The 21,915-nt window shown below is 43.2% G+C and overlaps 1 protein-coding gene across 6 annotated transcripts in view; it reads left to right on the top strand.

The window, feature by feature from the left end:
* The first annotated feature begins 1,520 nt into the window (after nt 1-1,520).
* mgat3b (beta-1,4-mannosyl-glycoprotein 4-beta-N-acetylglucosaminyltransferase b) overlaps nt 1,521-21,915 on the top strand; it is a 64,585-nt gene continuing 44,190 nt past the window's right edge. Inside the window, exons 1-2 of one of the 6 annotated variants that reach the window (XM_080303190.1) lie at nt 1,522-1,999; nt 7,400-8,129. The gene's annotated coding sequence lies outside the window, so the exon portion shown is untranslated. Of the gene's footprint in view, nt 2,000-3,728; nt 8,130-11,114; nt 11,654-21,915 lie in introns of those variants that run through there. The other 5 variants (XM_080303189.1, XM_080303188.1, XM_026171829.2 and 2 more) reach the window with 5 other exon arrangements.

The following is a 21,915-nucleotide window of genomic DNA, read 5'->3' as shown; positions in this document are numbered from 1 at the left end:
GCAGCATGTGGTTTTGTTATTGTCTTGCTTAAGACTTCACAAGGCCCACCCTGTAAGAGACATTATCTGGATGGGAGCAAATGTTGCTCTAAAACCTGTTTATGCCTTTCAGCAATGATTGTGCCTTTCCAGATATACAAGCTGATGGAAGCGTTTCAGAACTGACCTCGGATAACAAGCCCAATTTCCATGTTCCCAGGAAATAATTTCACAATTTATTCATCTAACTAGAGTTTTCCCCTTTGCTTCAGTCCATTTTAGATGAGCTTTGGCCCAGAGGAGACAGCGGGGTTACTGCATCGTATTAACATAGGGCTGCTTCTTTGCATCACAGAGCTTTAACCTTGTGGTGGCACCACAAACTTTGTCACAGAATAATGCCTGTTTTTACAAAGATCACAGGCAGAGATCGTATTTTGGCACTATTTGTCTCTTTCACAGAGATTTCTCCACATTCTGTGAATCTTTTGGTGATATTATGTATTGCAGATGATATTCAGTGTCTTCACTTGCAGAAGAAATATGTCCCACCCTTTGTAGAGAGTTTTGAACAGAGGTGAACCTCTTCCCATCTTTACTTCTGAGGAACTGTCCTTCTCTTAGATGCTCTTTTTATACCCAATCATGTGATTGACTAAGAACCTAATTACGCTTGTGTAGCAACATTAAAGCCAGAGAGCAGCAGAATGTGCGGACGCTTAAGAAAGCGAAGAGAAATCGATGTTTCAAAGCTGAATTCTATTAAAGTTTATAAAAATGCTTTTAAAGGCACAGAAACCTTATTAAGGAAACGCATAACGTGTTAAAACACAGATGTACATGAACAGATGGTGTAACCAGACCTCGTTTTAATCTGTAGTTAAATCAACTTTAAACTATGAAGCAGCAGGTCACAAAAAACAGGAAAAACTTGTAGAACATTGAGCCATGATTCATCATTGTCAACACCTTGTTTCTATTGAAAGCTCTGTGTGTAAAAAGTGGAGCCAGTGAGGAAACGACTGTAGTCTGCATTCTTTTTTATACCAAGAGGGAGGCGATTCCTCTGGATAATAAAGAAAAAGGTTTTATAGACATTTATGGTAAAACAAGCCTTTGACTCCCTTTTTATGAGGTAAGGTAGGCAAGTCAGTCATTTCTGCACTGGCTCCATTTTTCCCTCCATCCTTTACATACAGAGTTTTTGGAGGTTTATTCTTTTTAAACTGTCAGTGTGAACAGGTGTCTGCATACAAGTTTTACTTCAAGTAGTCTCAGCAATTCGACATAAAGATATGTGCAGTGCTTACGCAGTTATCTTAAAAACAAACCTTTTCAAGATCATCTGATAAAAGTCAGTCAAAAGTGCTGTAAAAAAAAAACAAGGTGTTGACATGTTTTTGAGTCAAAATACGTGACAATCGATAGTTTTGTGTTATTTTTGTGTTGTTGTTTTTATGATTCCTGCAGCAGTAGCTTAACGTTGATTTAACTACAGATAAAAATGAGGTCAGGCTACCCCATCTGTTCAAAAACAGAGTACTGTAAAATTAAATGAAGTTGAGAGGCAAACCCTGGTTATAGTGTGAGTCGGTTGATAACCATTAACCATTGTGCAGTAGATCAAATATGTTTTCAACCCTCTTCTTTCTGTAATTCAGCATTTAAAAAAAAATAGAAGAGCAGTAACTGTCACCACAGCACATCATACCGTGTCCTCAGGTTTTGTTAACATTCTCAGGCATGGTGTTAAACAGTGACTTGATAGACCATCACCACGTGGGTGTGTTTAGGGCGTAAGCAAAACCACTGGAGTGTAATATTTGCTGTACTTTGTGACCAAGGAGATTGCAGAATGCTGTGTTTGTTCAGCCCACGCTCACCTGATACTTCTCACCTTTAATGGAAGAGCTCATTACCTGCCTGGAAAAAAAAAAAGAGAGCACAACAGACAGGACGCTGTCTACCTGATCCTGGACCGCTGACTGTGGCTGCGAGAGGCAGGAGAAAACTGGGAAAGGTAAACATGCACCACTTTAATATTTAAAAACGCCGCAAACTGAAATATCTATGTGGAGGAAAAGCGGAGAGCTGTTAGTCCGTGTGTTTAAAAAGATGCAGCCGTGACAGCACGTCTGCCACTATTTTGATAGCGTGAGAAAGTTCTGTGGTTTTTATTCTGTCAAGCGTTTTGAAATGCTTCCTGTGTGCTGTAATGAAGTCTGACACTTTTGTCTCTCAGAGTAAACGACACAGCAAAACCTGCTCGTTCAGAGTGTGCTGATGAACACAAAGGGGGAAAAAGTCACTGGAAGTATGGAAGAGCAGAAATTAGTCCTCAGTTTCTCTTTCCGCCCTTTTGTCTCCCCACTCGTAACGTTTCCCTCGTAATCAAACAGCCCCGAGCAATAGTGATAAGCAAGCGCAGGAAGCGTTTCCCAGTCAGCAGTAATCTCCTACACATTGAACACATTACAAATCCACCTACAGATGACTGACTTTCAGGTTTTACGGGACCCTAACCACACCCTGGCTCCATGAAAAAAACAGAAGCAATTAAATGCTTCTCTTCCTGTCTCATAAAGCATTGATCTTTCCCTTGTATTTGGTTTACACACTATATCCGTCTGGAAAGTCCAGTGCTCTCGCTCTGTCTCCATATCCAGATTCCTGTCGCCCTAAAATTGTATCCAAGGAAAACTTGGAACAAAGGTGTCATCTGAGAAGAGTCTTTTGCTGAATATTTTATCCTGTGTGTGTTGCCTTGGGTGCAGACATTCTAGGAAACTTCTGTGAAAATGAGATGCGTGTTGAGAACTGGATCTTTGTTTGTCCCGTTTCTTTTAAACTGAGACTTTTCTGGCTTTTCTATATTTACAGAGACTGTTTTGTTCCAGTTTCATGAACCGTTTAAATCTGCTGGTATAAAGGTGTGATTGTGTTCTGGATGTGAGATGGAGATTAAATGACTATCTGGTTCACCCGGTAGATTTTCCTCTGGAAAGGCACGCTGGTGTTTCTCCTGTTCTGTGCTCATGTTAGAGCCCTGAACACGTTCTGTTACGTGCAGAACTTCCTAACATCGACCAGGATAGCAGTGACCTGGTTTGGTTCAGACTTCTCACTTATTTTCGGAAAGCTGAAAGGAATTATTAACAACTATAAGGCCAAAAGATAACATCTCATAGTTCCTGAAAACACTTGTTTCATTCATGGCTTAAAACAGAGCCTAACCCTAACCATACCAGTTTTTCCAGCGACTTGCAGAAAGTAACCAGGTTAACACAGTTTTGCTGATGTTACATGGTAAGGCACAAGGGTCAAGACATATATATGTTTTTCCAGAGACAGTTTTAGTGCAGTGAGCATAAAATAATCCCTGAAATCAGCCAACGTACCCATGATTGACCCAGATGAATCAGAGGGTGTAGCTTTGGGTACTTTAACAGAAGCTATGACCCCGACAGCAGAGTGACAGTATGTGTCAGATCTGCTTTGGCTCTAGCTATCATTAAAAGCATCTTCATAATCCTGCTTCGTGAGACAGGACAGACTTCTGGTGTGAGCCATAAAAAAAAAAAGTGTCGCACTCAGACTGCTGACAGGCTGATATCAATATTTAAAGTGCAGACACAGTGTAGGTCTCTAACCCCCCTCCCCCCACCCCACAGTGGCTGCTGATTGCTCAGAGGGCGAACAAAGTGAGGCTTTGAGGTTGAAGATCTCAGGCTGTTATGAGGGATGTTACGCTCTAGGGGGCTTAGCATCCAGCTGTATTTACTGTATCACTAATAAGCAGAGATGTTGCCAACTTCACTGGCTTACTGATACAGACACTTGTTAAAAAGCAATGGATCACAGGCTATTTAAAATCTGAACCATATCACAGCTGCCAAATAATGAGCATCTAGACTCCTTGAGCTCCCTCGAGACCCGAGTCTCAGAAAAAGGGACTCAAGTGTAACCTGAAACTAAAATGGAAACGGGTGAAGTCACACAAAGTTGGGGAGATATGTAAATCCTTTGTTACACCTGCTAGCGCCAGGCAGATGTACAAAGGATGAAATACTAGCTGACTTTAGATCTCTCAGGTGTTCCTTTCAAAAACCCTGGACTAAATTTGTGAAGGACAGCGGGCTTTGTTTATCCACATGAAGTAGAAACCAGAGGGCAGCTTCTGATGCTTGACAGCATCGGTTTGTATAAAAACGTTTGCGTGATCAACTCATTGAGCCTCTTATTATTGTAACTCACAGCTTCGATTGCTGTAAGGCATCTACACACCGGACGTGTAAGATTCATGAAAAAATTCATGGGTTCAAAATGTTTTTCTGACTCACCTGTTGTTAATGCAGCTGTTTACACCCACTGAGTAAACGTTTCCAATTTTTCACATGCAAATAAAAAGATCTGACCAATCAGATCACTGCAATCTGGCAGTGACTGGCAACAAGTGGACTCGTAGATCAAAGTGCGCACTGCTACTTATATAGACATAAAATAATACTGTTTTACCAGGCGCTGCTCTCTGGACAATCAGCTCTCTACCTGCTCTGGTGCTAACTCTGATAACAACAGCTCAAACTACCTCACTGACATTCTGATTTACGTCTCTTTCTAAACGCGCTCGGCGTGTGAAGGTCTTTAGGCTACAGATCTACATTGAAGCGATGGCGGTCTCGGGTACTGAGGCAAACTTGTGCAACGTGAGCTTGTAATGTGCACATTAGGTGCATTAGGAATCACTTCCCCTGTTTCTGTCAGTCTTGAAAAGAACAAGCAGAGATGTTCTTTCTTCTTTAAGCAAGAGGCTTTCGGGCCTGGTCTCACTGCATGACTTCAGTGAAACCCTGAGTTAAGTTAAGCAATGTGACAAAGAGGAACATTCACCCCTCGGAGGTTGTTTCCTTTTAAGGGTCGGTGCAGTTTATTGTTCCAGTTTATTCAAGCATGCATAGCCACAAATAGCATGAATAGTCCTCCACCCTTTGCCACAGGCAGGAGGAGGACACAAGTTGGTAGACATGTTAGAACAATAACCAGCTTATTACAGATAGCCATTAATTTTTGCTAGATTAACTCTTACGCTTCACACTGTGTGCATGCAGGAATTTGACTTTTTCTCCAAAAAAACATTTGTGTTTGTTTGAGATTTACTTTGGTAAGCTAATTAAACCAATGGAAACTTTAGATATTTTATTTTTTTTATTAGTTTTAAATTCTTTCTCTGATTTATTTATTTATTTATTTATTTTGCATGTAATGCGTCTTAATAGAGACGTGGGGATAAGGGAGGGGCTCGACGTGCAACGCTTGTCCACACTTGTTCGGTACCAGAGCCATGATGTTAGTAAAGTACAAACTATGAAGACTGTAGCTGACGATAACAATGGAGATACAGACTCACACTTTGTGTGCTTATTCTGACCACATCTGTCATTTCTTGGTGCAGAATAACTCAGGATGAACCAACTTTAGCTTCTGCCTGGACTCTCTTGCGTGGCACAGAGTAATCACAAAACCAGATAGACATGCTTTTGTTACATACTAGCGTAGAACATAATCGTGTCATTTAAAAAAATGTTAATGATACACAAATGTGTTTGCACACTCCAGCTCTCAGCAGATGCTAAACATTGCATTTGTTTGCCTGCTGATAGTCATGGTAGCAGACACTCTCTCCTCCTACCTACGCTCATATCCTGAGTGTAATTCATTTGCCATAAAGGGATAAAGAAACATAATCAGCACACTTACATTAAATCTGACCTGAAGCATCATTATTAAAGGGATTTTTAGAAAAAGAAATACATCGTCCCACGCCTTCAGCTCTTCCTCGTTTACTGCATACATCAAATTTGAAGTTTTGAAGTCTGCATATGTGCAAGCTGTGGCGTATAGAGGACCCAGATACAGGACGCAGAACACTAAATCAGAAGTGAGCCTTTGTTGTAGCTGATAAATATACCCAAAAAAAAAAAAAAATACACAAAGTCTACATAATGTCTAAACATTGCCAAAACAAAGAAAAAACAAACAAGAAGACCAACAGAAATGTGCAATCTAAACAGGCAGAATGAGCACAGAGGCAACGATCAGCCAGAAGAAAGGAAGAGCACGACAAACACATGGGGAAGGGAATTCAGGATGCACGCACGCACACATGCTAAACACACGAAACACAGGTGCATGCAATGAGCAACAGGTGGAAGGAATGAGGGAATCAGGGGCCAGACAGGAAGTACCAGTAACAGTAACCTCCAAAATAAAACAGGAAGCCAACAAAAGAGACTGATAGAATAACTTTGGAGAAAAGAGGGACAATTGGAAGCAATGGGGAGATTGCTGCTACTCCTTCTACTACTACTAATAGTAAACATTATAATAATAAAAGGCAGTAGGATTAGAAATGAAAAGAAAACAAGCCAGGGCGAAGGCAGGAATTAAAAAAACAGAGTAGGAATAGTTACGGATTAAAAATGGTGTGTGTGTGTGTGTGTGTGTGTGTGTGTGTGTGTGTGTGTGTGTGTGTGTGTGTGTGTGTGTGTGTAAAGGCAGGTGACACTGGGCAGTGTAGTGTATATGTGTTGGATTTGTTTGGGAAAGGTGCAGGTTTACATCCAGCTCTGCACTTAATGGTGCCTAAAGAGCCAAATATGGATTTGTCATAGCAGCAAAGCGGCCGTTCAGCTATCTAAACACATGTGTAATGGATAGTATTATACTGAACTGGGCCATCATTTTAACCCGCTCATGACTGAAAATCACATGTTATTACTTTAAAAAAATACTAAAACTGGGAGAAAAATTCCCTATGTTCCACTTTTTCCACTATTTACACATAACCAGCTCCTAGTTCAATAACACTGAACGAATATAAGAGCTGCACCGTTTGCGTTTAACTGAAGGGCAACATTGCCCGAGGTGAGCTCCGAGTTACAACCTGCTGTTTCTCTGGCGCCCCCTTCAGGACATACATCACATTGCCTGACAGCAGTCGGTGTGTGTGTCTCCTCACACTGTATCCAACAACAGGGTCTGGTGTGCCTCACGGGGTCCCTGCTATATGGACATACAGTTTTCTTGCAGTTCTGCAGAAAAAAAGGGGGTGGGGTGTCTTAAATACAGGCAGCGTTTACAGGCGAGCTCTGCGTGGATCACAGGTGAGGTCACAGCAATAACAGTCTTATATGTTCCAGCCGCTGCACGGTCATATCTCATTTTTCAAATCTCATGATGGGCGCCCCCTCCGTCCCGCTGATAAGCAGCATAACGGGGGGAGGAGCTCTCTCCTCACGGGGCTCCTCCTTCCGCTCCCTTAGTTTTCTTCCACTTGCTCCCCCCAACGCCACCCACCCCCCCTACACACACACACACACACGCACGCACACTCATCTGCACCTCCTCCTGCTCTTCGCAGCTCCGATCGAGAGGAATAGAGGGCAGATTATGAGAATATACGTGAACGCCGAGGAGTAGCGGGGGTTCTTCTCCTCCTGTGAGCGGAAAAGGCGTCGCGGAGGACGGGAGAGAGAGGGACGCATCGTGGACAGAGACCGAGGAGACGGAGGGAGGAGGCGACAGCGGCTCGTAAACACGACGGAAAACGGCAATCAGCGCGGCAGAAAGCAGCTATCACCCCCTCTATCTCCCGCCTGGCACCACCAGCACCATCGACACTAGTGACACCCCCGAGTCCCTTCGCATCATTCCGTCTCCATCCTATTTTTGTACGTTATTGCTGTTTGGCTTTTGCTTTCCGTGCCTCTGCTGTGAGTATCTGTGGGGCGAACCGCTGCTCGTGTCTGTTTGAGGAGCAGCATCAGGGGCTGAGCTAGGAGAGGAGGCTGTGAGCCATCACCCATAGGATCCCCCCGCCCACCCCCAGTCGGGTCCAGCTTGGGACGATTATCTGCACATCCGATCCGGCGGATAAAGGAAAAAAACAAAAACAGCGAAGGCGAGATAACCGCACAGTAACCCGCCTTCAGCAGAGTGAGAGAGAGAGACCCCGGCCCCAGTTATCAGCCAGTCTCCAGCATCACCGATGCGATGGCATAGTGGCTTCTGCAGTGCAACCGACAGGCTCGACTCCGATCAGCAGGGCTCTCATCCACCATGACCCTCTGAAAGACATCCGGCACAGATGGGTAAGAGATGCTCCACTCTTTTTTTTTTCTTTCCTGTTGTCTTTTCCCTTTATGTTGATTCCGGGATGTGGAGGTTGGGCGGGGAGTGTGCAGGGGTGGGGTGGGCAGGGGCGGGTTGTGACGTGTAGAAGACCCCTGCCATTGCACTGAGCCCAGGGTATAAGACTGCAATGTAAGAAGGTGTGTTTGTGCCCGAGTCAGGTTGTGGAAGTTGCTGAAAACAGAAGAAGACAGGAGCAGATGTGTAGACATGATTGTTCCTTACTGGGTTCATTGGAAATGTTTTGTCCTGTGTATGTTAGACTTGATGTTCAAGCACCATGACAGGCTAGTCTGCTGGCCATTCTGGGCACTGGAAGGAGATGCGAAATATGTGCAGAGATGTATCAGCCTCAAAGAAGCAGCGATACAAGATGCTAAAGACTAAAGCTGAGGCTAATCGTGCTCATGTTTCACGTCACTCAGTGGGTTGACGGTGCACTGGAACTTTAAGGTTTTGGCATTTGATTCTCATTAAGATACATCCATTAGATTCCCAACAGTACTCTTCTTCAGGCTGTCTAAATTGTGAGGTAAAGATCGGGCAGCATAACGGAATGAACCAATTGGCAATCAGCTGGCAACAGAAGAACTCCTCTTAACAGGAAGAATGAGAGCAGAACCTCCGTAGAGGCTAATTTCAGCCGTTTCAAACACCTGAAACGATGGAAGCCGTGAGTCTTGTCACCGCTGCTCACAGCTCAGCGTAAAGTTCTCCCAGCACATGACCTTAGAGGTCTGAATCATCCTTTTCCAAGCAGCTGACTTCTGTTTGCGACAGCTGAGGCCTTCACTGAATGACGAGACATGGAAAGTAGAGTTAAAGTGAAACCAAAACAAGAACACAACCTCTGCTAGCTGAATTCTTTTCTAATTTCCCACAGGAGTGAGTCTGCTGCTCCCTGACTGGTGCTTTGGGATATCCAACCCTGCTGCGGTGGGGGTGCGAGTACTACGGGGTTGAATAAGCTGATCCACCATTGAGCAGGCTTTGCGTGAGCTTGATCGAAGGTTTTGACTATTAGAGTTCTGTGGAAAGAAAACAGTAAACCTCTTCCTGTTTCAATACGTCAGCCGTTACTCTGGAGCATAACAATTAATCGGCTGTAGCTCCATTAGAGAGGCTCTGTGGTGCAACAATAGCAGACTGCATTACCTGGCAGATCCCAGGTGTGACTACACGAAGCGGTGCGTCAGTGATGAGCGCTCTCATTCAGTTCTCCGAGGATAAAGATGCTTCTTTTGGGCTTTTTCTTTTTTACAATGTCTGTTTAGTAACGACACAAATTTGAGAAGTTCTAAGTTGGTCTAAGCAGGTCTAAGTTGAATCCACAGTGAGATAGTGGGCTAACACTTCGACTTTTCCTGGCAGCTGTTTGGTACCAGATCAGTACCTGGCAGGGTGTAAAGAGAGCAGGCAGGAAATGAATTTGAGCTAGAGGGCAGCAGGAAGTTTCTCACCATGCTTACAGCTTACAGAAGGATTTCTGCTGCTGCGGTTGTCTGCAGTTATCACGACGTGCGTTCAAATGGTCCACCGATGTCCTAACAAACATCCCACAGCCCCACGTTTCAAACAGCAGCATCAACAAAGACCGTCTCTCACGGGAATGCTGGCCTTTTAACTTCACAGTTGATGCTGATGCTGAGAGACAGGGCCTCGTGCAAGAGTCTGTGAGGTGTGTGTGTGTGTGGTAACGGTGGTAGTGTTTGCAGGAGGAGGAGCAGAAACTGAAAGGGTTTGAAACACACTGTAGTCAGAATGAAGACGTGCAGCGAGCAAGACAGGGAGCGAACGGATGCACTGGATGACTAGTGAGGATGAGGGATTAGTACTCGGTAGGGCTGGGTGGAGAGAGGGGGGCCCTTAAAAACTGCCTGGACTCGGCAGATCCACCTGAGCCCCACAGCTGAAGCTCGCATCATTTGCCAGATTTGATTAAGAGCACACTCAAGAGATTTCTCCCGCTGTCGCTCATACGCTGTGAGTTTCTCTTCAGGTCTGCTTTACTGGCACGTATAAGAGAGAGGAAACCTCAGATAAGGGAGTCGAAAACGTGAAGCGTGCCGCGACCGTTACGGGTAAATCCTAATCTGCCAAATCTCACGTTTTGTTTTTTTTTACCCTGCAAATGCAGGAACCCCTGACTTGTGTCTAACTCCTGACAAAGAGGCGAATAAGCGTTGAACCTGTCGTTTAAGGCCGCGAAACGCAGACCGACAGATGATTTGTCCTCTGTCTGTTTTTCCCAGCGGCAGCAGAAAACAAACTTCGCTGCTGGTCCCATCATCCGCCCGGTTTCTAATACGAGGAATGCTGAAGCTTTTTCAAAACGTGATCAAATTTTAGGTTATAGTATACACAAAACCTCTTCTCTGTAGTTCAATCAGCATGCATTCTTTCATCCTTTTCTCCTCTCATACAGTTTTTTCCTTAATGTGTGCCCTCTATCTTCCCCCGCCGCCACCCCCCCCAGCCTGCGACTCAGGTTGCAAGGCCGAAACAAATGGCTTTGCTGGCACACAGAGAGGCTGTCAGTTAAAATTGCCAGGGGTGATCTGGGTTTACGCGCCCAGATCAGCAGCCTTTTTCCTGTTGCACTACATCCTGTTTCGAAGGCTCTCCCTTTTCTTTTCTTCTTTGTTCTTCCTTTTTTTGTTAGGAAATCAGCTGTTAGTGCCAACTCGCCCAAGAGTCAAATGTCTTGTAATGATAATATTGCATTGACTGCAGATCAAGTTCGAGAAGGATTTTGACGCTCTCGAATCTCAGAAGGAAACGGCAGCCTCTCCGTTGCTTCTTGAGTCAAATGCGCTGAAATTTGTAATAAGAATTTTTTTTAAAAAGCGAGAATGTGTGCAGGAAACGGCCACAAACCAGTCTTGTTGTTATAAGCAGATGGAGGCGGACATCTGATATCCTGCAGTGTGCGAACGCCACTGAAGGACAGCAAAAGGGCAGTGAAGACAGATTTGCATGAACGAAGGAAAATCCCAAACAAAGCAAGAGCTGGCTGACTTTTGTTCACTAGGATTGGCTTTCTAGTATTGCAGTAGAGTGGATGTAAACACGGGTAGTGCAACAACCCACAAAACACACACAAAGGAATACTATTTTCAGAATTAGGGTGGAGCCACCTGCATGTGTTGCTTTAGCTGCTGGCAGTGGGTGTGCCCAACAGGTGTGATCATGTTAGTGCCAATCAGTCGCTCACCAAGTTAACAGAGCTTTGATTAGCACTCAGCATGAAGCAGGCCAGCTGCCTGCTGCCAGCTCTGTTCATGCGCTAACTCGCCGCCACCATCGTCACTTCCTGATGCCCAACAGCTGGCTGCACATGCAGCTGCTTCGACCTCTTTTTTTTTTTTTCACAGATTGCTTGAAAAGTTCCGCTTTTCTTGGGTTTCAGCCTAAGAAGTGAAAGCAAAAAGTGACAAATTCACAGTTCAGCGTGACCGTGTGTGAGGGCACAGAGCGGGTTGAGGTAAGAAGCCTGAAAAATGTTTGTGTGAATGCCTCCTCAGGCCCCCTTTTTAAAGTGGCCTGCAAGGTGGACCGGGGTCCAGAATGTTGCGCCGTTTAAGCAGAGCTGTTTTCAAAGTGATCTGAAACGGGTCTTGAAGGGATCTTTGAGAAACGCGTGCATGTGCAGTGAGGGATGAAGTGAGAAGTGTCAAAAGTGGTAACCAAAAAGTGTTGCAACTGAAACTAGTTCTGATTCTGGAGCATGCAGTTTTAGCCCGTGCCACATTTTCTGCACGCTCCTGAAGTGGAACAGTTGTAGCCCGGTTCAGCAGCTGCTGGATGAATGTAAATGGATCCCGGTCGCCATCACTCGTTTGGGGGAAGCAAGTTTCCTGCTGAGCGGGTTTAAAATGGAGAACGATGTTGAAGGGAATGTAAAGGATGACTGGCTCCTGCTTAGAGTAACTCTAGCTCACCTCCACACTGAGGAGTGCTGCTGATGAAACTGGAGCTGAGGGAAGCCGAATTATCCTGGAGGCCACGTTGGTCCCAGCAGTTACTGCTAACATGATCTTTATTCCGTTTGTTGTGAGTGCGTTGTTTTCAGTGCTGAGGCACAGGGCGAGCACTAAAGCAGTTAGAAGCCATTGTCTCCTCCAGCCGGCGGGTAAACGACTCAGCAACACGGCAGGAAAAGCTTCAAAATAATCAGTGTAAATGTACCTGGATCATACAATATCTATGTTGCATCATTACCGCCATGGCTGTAATCTGTGCTGTGCACAAGCTGGAGTCGTCCCAGCTTCCAGGATGTGAAGATCGTACTGAGCTCACCCCACTAGCAGGTTACGTGCACAGCTTGCCTCTGCTGCTGCTGGGGGAATTGAGCTGTGTTCCACCTCTGATCTGGCATCTGTAGACAAACGCGCACACTCACTCACTGGGCTGGGCCTGCTGGCTGTGCTCCCACTATTCCTGGAGAGTCAGTCTGACAAACACATACATCTCTTTCCTTGTTTGACATCTTATTTCACGCCGTGTGCATACAGACCCTGCCCTAGAAAAGACTGAGCGTTGCATGAAACGTGGATAAAAAAGGAGAGTGCTGATTTGGAATCCCTCTCATGTGTTTATCCAGTGTAATCTAATCCAGATCTCCTGCACATACCTGCATCACGATCAGCCCCTTCTGCCCACATGTGCTGCAGGATCAAGTGTTTAAAGACAGCACTCGGGAAGGGGTATTTGGGGGAAGTGGGAAGGTGCACCCCCCCACCTCGCCTTAGGCTTGAGTGTTCCCAGTCCTCATTAGACGGTCGGGGAGTGTTTGATGCCTGGATGAACGAACAGCTACAGAGTTTTCCCGCCACTGTCGCTGTCACGCGACGAGCTGCGCTGATAAAAAGAACATCTCGCAGCTCAACAGGTGAAAGGTGGCGCTCTGGTGTTCTATGCTGAGAGCTGAGAAGCTATCGTGTGTGTGTGTGTGTGTGTGTGTGTGTGTGTGTGTGAGAGAGAGTGAGTGATCGAGGCCAGGTCTATTAAATAAAAACACCGGCGGTTTTAAATTTGTGGAGTTTTTGCTGCATTTGAATCCGTTTTACAGCGTTTCCTGTTGATAAAGAGCTGTACCGTGGCCGTTAATGCACACTGACAGGAAATAAATAATGGGCAACAAGCAGCAACGTGACATTTAAATGACGCAGAGGATTCTGTTTTTTCATCGTCTGTTGATGAATCACTAAAAACTTTGTTTCATAAATACAGGACAATCTGGGCGCTGAGCTGCCAGAACTACTGCTGTAATTTTCTGCATTTGTCATGTAGAAAAAGTGAGATGCGCTGCTGAAATCTTCTTTAATGTTATTTTAGGGACTCATTGAGTAGCTAAACATCTTTACAATAACAGAAGGAAGCGTTTTCACTCATCTGACCCACTTAAGATCAAAGTGGGCTGTGTGTGGCCCACGATGTCAAACAAGTTTGCCATCCCTGATGTAGGCCTGTCGCGCGGCCTTCTTTCAGTGGTCACTTTTATATTAGTAATTCTTACAGGTTCATTCACAGAAACTCTCCACAGTGACAGAGACAGTCATAATACAATATTTGTTCTTCTCTCTTTCTGTTTTTTTTGTGTGTTTGTGTGTTTGCACGCCATATTTGCGCTCATGGCAACGAGTATTGTCAGTATCTAATTACGGATCATGAATGTTCGGTTCTCTGGATCCCCCACAGTGTGTCTGTTTTAATCTCATTGCAAACTAGAAAAAGAGCTCACTCGCCACGAAAGACACGCGGTGGTTGTTTTGCGTGCCACTGTTAATTTACGCGTGCAGTAAATTTGCTGTGCTGAAAGTGACGAGCAAGTGTTAATGTGGTAACTTTCACACCTCGTACAGAGAAGGCAGTGTTTCCTGATGGTGATAGGTTCATGATAGCGAGTGCAGGATGGGACGTTCACACACAGCCTTAGTTTGCTTTAGTTGTCATTTTGCAAAAGTTTTTTTTTATGTATTGTCAGATGATTTTTGATCACTTGGTTTATTTAGAGTTCATCAAATGCTTTGCAGGCTCTGCAAGTCTTTCTTTTCCAGTTCATTAGATTAGACACCGCACAATTGTTACATACTTCACGATATTATTGCAGTTTTTAATAATCTGTGATTATACTGTGTATTGCAAAACATATATTACAATTTATCAGCTTTTTTCCAACTACAGATTGTCCACAAAGTTAAACTTTGTGGCGCCATGCAACCCCACGCACGGGGCAATCTGCAGTAACTCGCTAACTGGGATTTGCCGCGTTAATGCGGTTATGGTGTTAACTTGACTTTAACGAGATTAACGCTGACAGCACTAATAGAAATATAACCAGAATACAACCAGCATGCAGACAGTTAAGTAGAGTCCAACTTGTACTCATTGACAGACTCATTCACACTGATGGCAACATGTTGGCAATCTGTGTTTACAATTTGGTGGATTATTTGCAAACACTGGACCATCTCTCTGAGAGTGATTGCAATCAGTCCAAATAAGAATGCAACTGTTTGCAGACAGGTTGCTTCCTAGCAGGTAAAACGAGCCCTCTTGTTATCATTAATAGCGATATTTGGTGTCCCTGTATCGATACAATGTTACCACACAAAATATCATAATGATATCTTGTATGCATGTACAAAGGTCTCTCAAGCATATATGAGTCTTGCTCACCGGTTATGAAAATTTGAAGGCTTGACTTATCAGCCTTCTGAGCTTTGTTTACCGAGACCCGACTATTGCTCGCTGTCGTATGTGCGCTTACTCTGCCTTTGTTTGCTTTGGCTTACAGCAGCATTCAGCAGTCTTTGTCTTGTGACATCTGCTAGCCTATAAAGATTGCTGTCGGACTCATTTCCGATGCAAATAGTTTTACGAGAAGCTGAAGGTGCTTTCGTCCTGAACAAATCTTCGGATTAATTAAAAAAAACAACTTGTTCTTCTCAAGTGTGTTAATCAATATTGTACCAACGGGCATCTCTCACAGAGTCTGAGATATTATTCATGCTGTATTTTAAAGCTCAGACTTATAATACAGTGCTGGTTCTAGTTAATAAATCCTCCTTCAAAAGCGCGCACACACACACACACACACACACACACACACACACACACACTCTCTGTCTCCCAGGCAGGGTCTTTAGGGTGCTTGTTGTGATGATTAAATATGGATTTCTGCTCTGGCAGGTCAAACTTGAGTGCGGCTGGGCTGTATGTGTGGGTGTATGAAGAGCACTCCTCGTACCGCTGCTCCTTGTCACGGATGGTACTGACCATCAAAGGAGCAACATTTCCCTTCTCTTGCTTGCTCTCCCTCTCTCCCCTGTCTGTCCCTTACCTCACACTGTTTGGTTGGTACTCCCCCGTTCTAAAAAAAGGCACTTTCTCCCCTCATGTCCTCACCCCTCCTCTTGCACACAGACACACACGGCAGGCCAAAATAGAAGTTGTTTGTCCCTGAGCATGTATCGCTTCCTTTTTTTTTTTTTTTTTTTTTTTTTCTTCATCGCCCCATTTTCTCTCTCACCCACTTCTCGCCCTCTCTGTTTTTCTTGTTTTTGTTTTTTTTTTGTTTTTTCCCCTACCCTCTTCCATGCTCGGTCACCTTAGTGTCACCTTACAGCCACGTCTACGCTGTGGAGACAGGAGACCCACCTAGGTGAGGAAATGGTCCTGACCTGCCCTCAGCCTGGCATGTGTGTTTATTAAGGCTGCAGTGCCGGAATGTACCACTGCCACTCGTTTTATGGGGGTGGGTGTCAGTTGTATGCCAGCTGGAAATGACGCACAGTTCATGCCTGGGTCAGAAATGAATATGCAGAGATGTCTCTGTGTGTTTTGCCTGTGCTGTGGACCCAGATGGTTTGCATTTGGCTATCCAGAACAAAAAAGAGGAAGTTGAGATAAAGTATCGAGTTCTCTGCTGGGTAAGCACAGTTTTGGCGGTTTTGCAGATTAAACGACATCTGTGTATTTAGGTGAAAAACTCACTTTGTGTGCAAACACTGTTTCATCATTTCAGTGACTTTATTTTGACCCTTGGGGTCACTTTTGTTCCCTAATGTCATGCAGGTCAAATATGCATATGTGCACATTTGCATTACAGAGAAAACCACACGTAATAATTATGTGTCAAAATTCTTCGAGTGGGTTTCCAATCTTTACGTGTGTCGTTGCGCTGCAGTGTATGCATTCCTACTAGTCCCACTTACCATTTTATATAGAGGAAAATATAGAAAACGTAGGCTCAGTTACGACTTGGAATGTTTGAGCATGGGTACATGAACAGTAGGGCTGCCACGATTAGTCGACTAGTCACGATTATGTCGACTATTAAAATCGTCTACGACTAATTTAATAGTCGACGCATCGTTTGAAGCTTTGTAAGATCACAAAGGACGCAGGAATGAGTAGTAGGATTTAAGAGTGTAATAACGGACTGAAACAGAAGATGGCAGCACTGCATGTACAAGGATGCCAGCTGCCGTTAAACCCCGAAGAAGAAGAAGCTGTGTCCCAGAATTCATAGCGCAGCTGTCAACAATGGCGGCAGCTAGTTAGTTTTAATGTTACTCTTATTATTCTTTCTGGGTCACAAAATAAACGTTTAACATATTTTCAGGCGAGAATGTAGCTGTGTAAACCTCAAATATCTGCTCAGTTTATCAAGACACCACATATTTTCAAAAGCGCTCCGACGTTTTCGGAGACGTCTGTTACCCACTAGCTCGTTAGCTAGGCGGGGGCTAGGCTAACTAGAGCCGTGAGAACACCGGACTCCCGGAAAATCGTTTTCAAACCCACCGCCGTCTTTCGCTAGTCAGGTTAAACATATATATATAAGTCACTTAGATAACTTAAAAATGTTATTGTTTGGCTTTCTTTAGTATTTTATTTGTTCCTGAGTAAATCGGTTTGGCTGAGATTAAAGTTATAGTTTTTGCACAGCTAAAACTGTCAAGCAGACAGCTGATTATCAGAAGTGTGAGATGCTCCAGAATATACTCCGGTGTCCTGTTATATTTTAGAAAGCAAGGAGTTTATTAAACTTCACCGAAACAATCTGCAAATTTCATTAAAAATTAATAAACTACCATCTTGTCTTTATTTTTAGTTAGCACAAACACTTCAAGCTGTAAGCGAATGATAGTTATATAAGACCAGATGCTGCTGGTGCAATAAGCTGTACGCTGTATGTCCAATGGATGATGATCTGATTAGTCGACTAATCGCAAAAATAATCGGTGACTAGTCGACTATCAAAATAATCGTTTGTGGCAGCCCTAATGAACAGTAAATTCAACCGAAACATGCCTTAGGTCTGTCAGGGCGAAGCCTCTGACTTTATGCTCCTCATCACTTGCTTTTTGTTTGTAGCTTGCCTTGTCATTATCTACTTTGCAAATTAGCCATTCACTTAACGACTCAGTGATTCAGGAAGTCAGATTTTCATAATATATAAAGATAACCGAGATGCTGCAACAGACTGAGGTTGAAAAGGATTTTCTGTGGGTGGCGACACCTGCTATTCAGGCGAAGGCCGCAGCCACTCTGACGCAAATCTGACAAATCGTCACAGGGCTGCGATGACGCCACAGTTGTCACATATAACAGTGGATGCGGTGACCACAGATGAGGCTTTAGGCTGGACTTAGGGCTGTTCGATATAACGATATATATCGGATGACGATATAAAAACGTCTATCGTTTCATTTGACGCTATTGTTTGTTGCGTGGTGTCGCAAAATAAACTGTTTACGGCAATATTTTTTTTCATCGTTTTGAAAGTCACTGTAGTGGTTATATTAATTTCTTAAAGTTCTCTCTTTCTCTTATATTTAATATAACCACACTACAGACGGACAAGCGCCTGTTTTTATGCGTTGTTGTTAGCAACAACGACGGTAAAACCACTGCGTGTCCGCTTGTTTATTAAAATAAACTGAATCACGTGAAAGAGGATGCAGAGTGTTTACGGATGAGAAGTAAAAAAGAGCCGTCAGGTGCTAAAAAAAATCAACCTTAGACTCAAACGTTAGAACAGGCTCTTCCCCGCAGCACGACGTGTAATAAATACTCACAAAGAAAACGCCGGCCGTTACAACTTGCGTCTAAAAATGTATAGTTTCATGCATCGGTTAAAACACTCAACTCCAGGTACACGAGGCCCAGCTGCAAACACTTCACGCAAGTCGAGCTGCCCGAGATTCACAGAATTTACAGAAAATGTTACATTTTTGTGATTTATATCGTCGTCGGAACGTCTTATATCGGGATATGAGATTTTGGTCATATCGCACAGCCCTAGCTGGACTGGAAACAAAGAAGAAAAAAGGCTATTAGAGCCACAGATATGAGATGGAGGAGGGGATTATGATTCATATTCACCAACAAATAAAGCAGTCCGGTGATTCAATGAGATTTGTAAGGGTGACACATGGCTATCACATCACATCATTTTGGCTGTTGAGAGATGCGTACGTCAATGAGGAGGCTGTCACCAGTAATGTGAGGGAGGTGAGACGTGAACACGAGGGTGGGAGAGGAAGATGAAGGCCAACTCTTTGTCTGCGGATGGACGGCCGGCTGAATGGATGGAGAGAATGAGAGGGAGAGGACAAGCAAAGACATTTTCATCAGGATTATCCTCCAGCCCAGAATCTCATCTGGGAAAGTGGCCCAGTGCTTACCGATCACACAAACGCTTAGACACAGACACACACAGACACACACAGACACAATGCCGCAGGAGGCTGCAAAAACTGGAAAAGCTGTACTTCACCTCAGTTTGCCCAGGAAAGCCCCTCTTTAAAGCTGCTTGCTACACGCCCCTCAAGAAATGTTGCTGGATGTTGTGACTGTGTGTGTGTGCACAGGTCATTTGTTTGTTATCCTCACTGAATCTCAGTGGATTTCCTCCTACCTGATTTTACTGTTTATTCATTGTGTATCTCCAAACTCCTGCCCACCCTCGGTGCACCGCAGCCAGGAGGAAAGCCTTGATAGCAGCTTGCTGCTTTGTATTCTGTAGCTACACGTGGAAGCTCGAGGCCAGGGGCCTCATTAAAAAAGTTCTTAGATCCTGTACTTAAACTTAGTCTTTGGTTAAATCCTGGCAGTGTTCTTACATCCAGTACGGAGCATAAAAACCCCTCTCATGCATGTCTGAAGAATCATGATTCTGTGATGTATAGACCTAATGGCCAAATGTATCTTGTACCATTTAGCAGCACAGTCATTATTGCTTTGTAAGTGGTAGTGACATTACTAGGGTTTGGTACTGTTCACAATTGAACTAATGCTGTTACCTGGAATTTGGTATCGATACCCAGCGGTACCTTTTCTTTTTTGGTACTCTAAGCATTTTTAATGATTATATTCAAAAATTTGTCTTACAAAGTAAATAATTAGTTCTCAATTAAAACATGAATTTATGTATTTATAACATTTTCCACATCATAGCACATAGATCAGTGTCTGACAATCTTTGAGACAACAACTTATCCAGTCACCTAATTAATTACCCGAAAAAGAGAAGCTGTCTATGTTTTAATAAAGTTTCATCCGTGTCTTTAACCATAGTATTCACCGCTGACCGCTGGTAGTGACAGCAGCAGGGGTACACAAGGGTTTACAGCATTTAGTGGTACCACCCGGTTGAATGTGGCTTATACGTGTGGTCATTTTTGTTGTAACTCTGGTCATTCATGTTACTGCTACTAGCAAAATATTGGAACTCACTAATGAGTCTACTTTGGTAGCGTTGATGAAGTCGTACAACTGAAACGTGCTTGTTTTGTTTTTTGATAAACTTAAACAAAACTCCTTTTTGTTTTATCAATACTCTCCACGCTGTAAAGATCTTAACATTCAGAATTGAAAGCCCATTTCACCCTTTACTGTTAAATTTCCCTGTGTTGCTCATAGTTGATGTAATTTAGCCGCTGAGCCTTAGCCTGCTAGTGTTAGCTAGCTATGCAATCTGAACTTCACTGACATTAGCAGTTCACCATAAACTCTACCTTCATTTTTTTTATTCATTTATCATTAATTTCAGCATAAACATACTCTGAAAGTTTTATTATAACCTTGTGTAGCAATTTTTTTTTTTTTTTTTTTCTGAAGGTAGTTGGCTGTATAGTAGTCTGTATGAGTTTCACTACTCTTGGCTAAAGGTTTCTGTGGTTTTACTGGGAACAAAATCTTTTCTGTTAATATTTTTAATCCACTTCTAGGAAATGTATTTTCTCCCCCCGTACACCCAGGCAGCCTCTCAAGCTGCTCTTGGTTTGTGTATTTCACTTTTTGGGTTTTTCTTATAAATATTGTTGCTGCTCTACACCTGTAGAGAGTTTTCTTGACACTATTTTTAAAAGTAGCATTACGTAGAAATGAAAAGCCTTGTATTCAAATGCACACACGTTACGGAGACTGAGGTTAACTAAAATTAAAAAGTAATTTGACAAAATTTGCCTTAAGATATTGCATTACCCTTTTAAACCATGTTCTAGCGAGACACTTAAATGAATTCAAAAAGGTGTATTAAGAAACTGTTCTTCTTAAATTGCGTTTAATTTTGGAGTAATTTATAAAACCATAAACTCTGCTGTTTGCTTCCCATTTAGCTGTTTGCTTCCTCCCTAAAGAAAAGTAAAGCTAAAAACTGGAAACTACGTATTCACAGTTGACTCCTGCCCTTCTGAAACAGTCACTTCGGTAAATTATCAGCCAATATTTGAGCTGCACTATAAAGGCTGCTCCAGATGTTTATGTCCATACAAATATTCATACATTTAATTTGAAATGTAATGTTTTTTAAAGTAAGCTTTGGTCTTGACCAGGACTGTTTTTTGTATTTTGGACCAAAATTAAAACACTTCAATGTAAAACTGATCTGGCGTCCATATGTTCAAAATTGGGAAATTTGACAGCGCAGACAATCTCAGTGTGACATGATCTTCTGGGAATCCCAACACAGGATACGAGAGAAAACCTTAACAATGGTACATATTATGCGTGCATAAATAGAGCTTAAATACATTGTTTTATGACTTTATTTTTTATTTTTTTTTCAGCTAATACCTTTGCAGAAGAGCTTTGTCCTGCGATTGTGACATTCTTAAATTAATTTCCTAAGAATTACAAAAAGAGGAAATGCAGCAAAGTCAGATTAAGTGACATGTACGGCATCAGTCTTACAGTTATGCTAAAAAGTGTACTGATTAAACTTTTTTTGTCCCCATGGATTTTATACAGTGCGATGCACGTTTCCAGCGAAACAGCAACCCCCCGCGCAACAATCATGCGCTTCCTGTCTCCTTTTTTAAGTTATTATTTTTTTATAATGCTTCTTAATGCTTACCGCACAAAGTGCAGTCAAGGTTGCGTAAACTGACACCACTCCCATTTGCACTGGATTTCACATACCTACAAAGCTGAAATGGGTGTCACAGGACCACAACTATTATCTATCAGCAGCTAAGGGAGGACAGATTGTGCAGAAAGGCTGTGCGAGAGACCCAGTGTGTTCGGGGGCTTGCGTGTCCAGGTCGCACACCATGCCTTATGATAAAATATCTATTTTTAAGTTAAACAAATTTTTTTTTAGCAAATGATTTCTATCAGTCAAACTGAGTTTCAGCCTCTGTGTGACATGCCTGAATGTGCACGTCAACCTATTGTTATTTTAGGATCGTTAAGCTACACAGAGATTATGTTAGAAAAATCTTACATGTACTG

Source organism: Astatotilapia calliptera, chromosome 6, assembly GCF_964374335.1.
Source record: "Astatotilapia calliptera chromosome 6, fAstCal68.1, whole genome shotgun sequence".
Lineage (NCBI taxonomy): Eukaryota > Metazoa > Chordata > Actinopteri > Cichliformes > Cichlidae > Astatotilapia > Astatotilapia calliptera.
The sequence above is the reverse complement of the archived record's forward strand: the minus strand, read 5'-3'. Positions and strand labels throughout refer to the sequence as shown.